Source organism: Notamacropus eugenii, chromosome 3 (assembly GCF_028372415.1).
Source record: "Notamacropus eugenii isolate mMacEug1 chromosome 3, mMacEug1.pri_v2, whole genome shotgun sequence".
NCBI lineage: Eukaryota > Metazoa > Chordata > Mammalia > Diprotodontia > Macropodidae > Notamacropus > Notamacropus eugenii.
Genome location: NC_092874.1, coordinates 1,959,735 through 1,965,063, shown reverse-complemented (window position 1 = coordinate 1,965,063; position 5,329 = coordinate 1,959,735).

The window sequence follows — 5,329 nt, the reverse complement described above, 5'->3', positions numbered from 1 at the left end:
CTTTGAGGCCAAGGATACAAAATCTGACACAGCTTCCATTCCTTCTCCCTCTATTTGCCAGGAAGTGATGGGGCCAGATGCCAAGATCTTAGTTTTATTTTTATGGAGAGCTTTAAGTCAGCTTTTACTCTCTCCTCTTTTACTGTTATCAAGAGGCTTCTTAATTCTTCTTGACTTGCTACCATCAGTGGTATCAACTATACATCTGAGACTGCTGATATTTCTCCCAGCAACCTTACTTCTAACTTTTGACTTCTCCAGCCTGGCATTTCACATGATGTACTTTGCATGTAAGTTAAATAAATAACATGACAATATACAGCCTTGTCATACTCTTTTTTCCAATCTTAAACCTATCAGGTGTTCCATGTTTGGTTCTAACGGTTGCTTCTTGACCCAAATACAGGATCCTCAGAAGACAAAACGATCTGGTGCTCCCATCTCTGTGAGGACTTGCCACATTTTTGTTGTGATCCACAAAAGGCTTTAGTGTAGTGAATGAAGCAGAAGTAGATGTTCTTTTCTAGAACTCCTTTGCTTTCTCCATAATCCAGAGAATGTTGGCAATTTGGTCTCTAGTTCCTCTGCTTCTTTGAAAACCGTTCTGCTCTTCGAGTAATTCTCAGTTCACACATTGCTGGAGCCTAGCTTGCAGAATCTTAAGCAGAACCTTGCTGACCTGGGAGATGAACAAGACTGTTCAGTAATTTGAGCATTCTTTGGCATTGTCCTTCTTTAGGACTAGGATCCGATCTTTTCCAATCCAGTGGCTACTGTTGAGTTTTCCAAATCTGCAGCATTTTATCTTGAAGTAGGGAAGGCAAGGCAATTGGGATTAAGTGACTTGCCTAAGGTCACACAGCTAGCAAGTGTCAAGTGTCTGAGGCCAGATTCAGGTCCTCCTGACTTCAGGGCTGGGACTCTATTCACTGTGCCACCCAGCTGCCCCAAGTGCAGCCTTGTAACGTAAAACCTTTTGGGTTTTAAAGAGCTCAGCTGGACTTTGATCCCCCAGCCTTATTGTTAGCCATGCTTCCTGAGGCCCACTTGGCTTCCTTCTCCAGGATGTCTGGCTGTAGATCAGTCACCTCATCATTGGGTTATTGGTGAAATACCCATGATCTTTCTGGTATGGTTCTTTTGTGTATTCTTGCCACCTTTTCTTAATCTCTCCTGCTTCTGTGAAGTCCCTACCATTTTTGCCTTTCATCATGGCCATTTTTACATGAAACAGTCCTTTGGTATCTCAAATTGAGTGGAAACCAGAAGCCAACAAGGCAGTTGGGTAAGTGCTCTGGGATTTAGTGTGTGTGTGTGTGTGTGTGTGTGTGTGTGTGTGTGTGTGTGTGTGTGTGAACATGCAATCATACACACTCAAGATTTAAAGTAGAAAGTCCAGCCACTGGGACAGGTCTAGGTGTTCGAAGACGGTGGCAGCCTTTCAGATTACCCTGCCCCGATGGGGCCCCATCCATCAGTGACACCCTGGGAGGGCAGGACTCAAAGATCAGAAATACCTGCTTCCTTAGAAAGAGGGTCCTTCTGGAAGCCAGAAGCTCAGAGCCCTTAGGTCACTTCTCTGCTCTCCTGCCAAGCCATCACTGCACACACAAGGAACCATGAGGCTACCAGAAGACCACTGTCACCTGACTCCATTTTTAGAGCACCAGAGGCTCCGGACGTATGACTGGGGTCCACTGTCCCAAACTGTGCCCCAGGGGCTGTTGGGTCAGTAGAGAACACACGTTTTCATGGGTGGTCAGCCACCTCACAGAGGAAAAGCTATCTCTATCCATGTCCCAAAGCAACCCAGCCCTTACCTTTTGACTGCCCAAATACTCCTGAAAAGATGCCTTTCCCTAATGGGGCAGCTTCCTGGATGGAGTAGCCCCTGACTCAGGAACAGTCAGTAGACTTTTACTAGTACAGCAGTGTATAAGTGGGGCAGCTGTGGCAAAGTGAACAGAGCACTGGGTCTGGAGTCAGGAAGACTCATCTTCCTGAGATCAGATCTGGCCAAAGACACTTACCAGCTGTGCGATTCTGGGCAAGTCACTTAACCCTGTCTGCCTCAGTTTCCTCATCTATAAAATGAGTTGGAGAAAGAAATGGTCAACTAGTTTAGTATCTTTGCAAAAACAAACGAACAAACCCAGATGGGGTCACACAGAGTCGGACACAACTGGAAAGCTACTGAATATCAAATGTCAGTTAGAATCAGAGCCGTTCCCTTGTATTACAGATGAGGAAACTGCAGCCCAGGCCTAGGCAGTAAATGGTAGCCAGGATTTGAATCCACGTCTTCCAGCTCCTCAACCAGTGCTCTACTTTGGGTGAAATCCTCTCCAAGAAGGGAGGTTTGGGGTCAGTGATCCAGGCAGTAGTTGAAGCAGGGTCAGCCACGGGAACCTGAAGCTGCCAGTTCCTTCTGGTCACATCCCCAGTCTGCTCCACGCGCTTTACAGAAGAGAAGCTGTGGCACAGGAGCCTGGGGAGAACCACACTCAGCTGATGTTTTCCCACCTCACAGCCAAGGTCCCTCGGCTGATCTGGAATATGGTAGGGACGGAACATCTTATACTTAGGCTGCAGCTCCGTCCTTGGAGTGGACTTGCTGAGGAGGCCATGAGCTTTTGGCTTGCAGCCTGGTAGGGAAAGAGCAAGCCCCTCCTCCCCACAAACTCACTCAGAGTTCAGAAAATCATTCTTACACCTCAAGAGCATCAGGGAGGAGAAGCCTGGGGGCAAGTCTTGCTCCTTTAGCACCTCCCTGGGTCGACGGCCCGCAGCCAACTAGGCTTGTCCTCCTGATGGCAGACAGAGGACATCTGTGCTTGTTCACAAGTGGGGACCACAAAGGGGCCCCCATACAGCATCTCCAAAGACATACAGCACTTGTTTGCGCTTAGAAATAATCAGCTTCCTGTCCAGTGCCCTCCCAGCTCCATCAGGCTGCTTGCCTACAACATCAGACACATTTTACAGATTTGAAAACTGATAGTGAGAAGTTAATGACATCCAGTCTCCAAAGGACCCCAGATCTGCTGTATGAGTTTGGAGGGATGGTGGACAAGCTCACAAGGCAGGACACGGAGATCTTGACAAGTTGGAGCGTGAGGCCAAGTGGAAGACGAAATTCCATCTGATTGAATGTCAAGCCTTGATCCTCAACATCACAAAGGTAGGGAAGAGATAGCCATTTTTCTGATGAAGATCTGGCCATCTGGGTTGCCAGGCCTAGAGGCCTGAGGGCTACCCGAGTCTTACCTTACCTATCGCAGGTCTTCGGCTGGCCAAACCGGATAAACGTATGAGAGAAAAGACTTTCCAGAGTCGAACAAGGGTTAGGCTTTATTCAGGGTCTTGGTTACATGTGCAGGGGGAATTCTTCCTTAGGAGAGAGAGAAATCTCCCAAGGAGGCAAAGATCTTACAGTAAGAGATTGGAAGTGGGAGAATGGGAGAATGGGAGAATGGAAGAGGGGGAGAGAGGAGAGAGGGGAGAGGGAAGAGAGAAGAGAGGAGAGAGGGAAGAGGGGCCTTCTGTCCTCTAATGGCCCCTCAGCGCTAAGAGCGCCTTCAGGCTTTCCTGACCCTACTTAAGCTCTCCTGCTGCATAGTTTGCACCTGAATACCGTGCCTGTTAGACAACAATAGGTGTGCTCAGACCCGGGCCAGTCTCGAGGGCAGGGATGCTCTCTCCCAGCATTTTTCCCACGGGAAGAGGCGGAAATGCATGAGATAGCTCGGTCTCACACCTCAATTCCCTGCTGTTCCCTGGGGGGCCTCATGAGAACTCTAAGGTTTAGAAGTCCTCACCTTTACCCGCCCAAGACTGTCCACATGGCACTGAGCTTACACCCCCAACATCTCCCCTTTTTTGTTTTGCGCAGAGCGGACATGGCTCTAGAGCAAACAGCGGCTGGAGGCTGAGTGGGTCAGGGAGGCCTTTAGCATATGAGTACCCCACAACAAGAACTTCATTTACACAGAAATCTGCAGCTAGCACAACTGACAAAGAGAGGCATCCAACAAAACAAAGATGAAGCTAAATGGCTGAGTTACAGCAAGAGGAAGGGCAATCACTAATTGCAAAGCATATTCTAAGAGAAGTAGCTCAGTGCTGGCGCCTTACACTTCACCACCCCCTCAGTCATGCAAATGGATCTCAACGGCCAAGCCTGTGGTATTCAGACGAAAAGTTGGTCACCCCCGTGTGTCCTGGGTTTGTGATGCCAAAGTCCTCCTTCAGCCTCTGAAAGGAGATGCCTAGATGGAGTGGGCAGCAATGTCAGTGGTTGGGATGAGTGCTGCTTCCTCTCTGGGCAGCAGGGTCAAAGCTGTCAGCAGCAGACTCAGGTGGTGCATGGTCCTTCTCCGGGGTCTCCGGGCTCTCGCTTCCGGCGTCTCCGTCGTCTCCGACACCGGTTTCCACCTACGGATCCTTCTAATGGGAATCCACATGTCTCCTTTTCCTGTGGAGACACAAACATACCCTGGACCCCATATTAGTATCTTATACGGACCTTGCCATTTCCCTGAGGCCATATCCTTTATCATGGCCCATGTTTCCTTATTTCCAGCCTGGGTATTACTTTCCTTGCGGGGTTGTCGTGGAATAGTCACAAAATGTCTCATAGCTGGAGTAGTATGTGAGTTTTTTGAGATATGCAAAAAATTGTGTGTATATACAGCTGTATCAAGCTCTGATTGTGTTAGGCGACCTCTTCCCCTTTTTTGTTTAGTGAGGATCGCCTTTATGGTGAAGTTGATAAGGATGCATACTGGCTGTTTACTTTGGTATTGCTGCCTAGGGCTCTCTAATGCTTGATTAACATCTCTAAGGAACCTGAATTTTACGGATTTTTTCTTTATAACAAACACAGGAGCATTCCAGGGTGCTAATTGCTCCTTAACCAGTATTTGTAGTGCCTGGAGTTTTTCTGGAGTCAGGGGCCATTGCTCCACCCAAATCGGGGTGTCCGACTTCCAATTCAAGGGTGGGGACTCCAGTGCAACTGCAATGGCCCTTACTAAAAATTTGATAGCCTCATCCCCAGGCGGCTCATGATGTCTCTGCCCCAGATGTTAAAACTAAGTCCTGGAATCACCAACGGCCATACGGTCCCTTGGCGATCCTCTGCCTCCCACTTTACTGGGTGCATTGTCTCTAAGGTATTTTGGCACCCTCCTGTTCCCCACACTGGTCTCTGGCTTTCTTTGAGCTTCCAGTGCCGGGGTACTGAGCGACCACTAAGGCAGGTCCTATCCGCTCCAGTATGGAGCGTGCTATAAGGAGGCGCAGAGGGAAGACACGGTATATGCTCTCC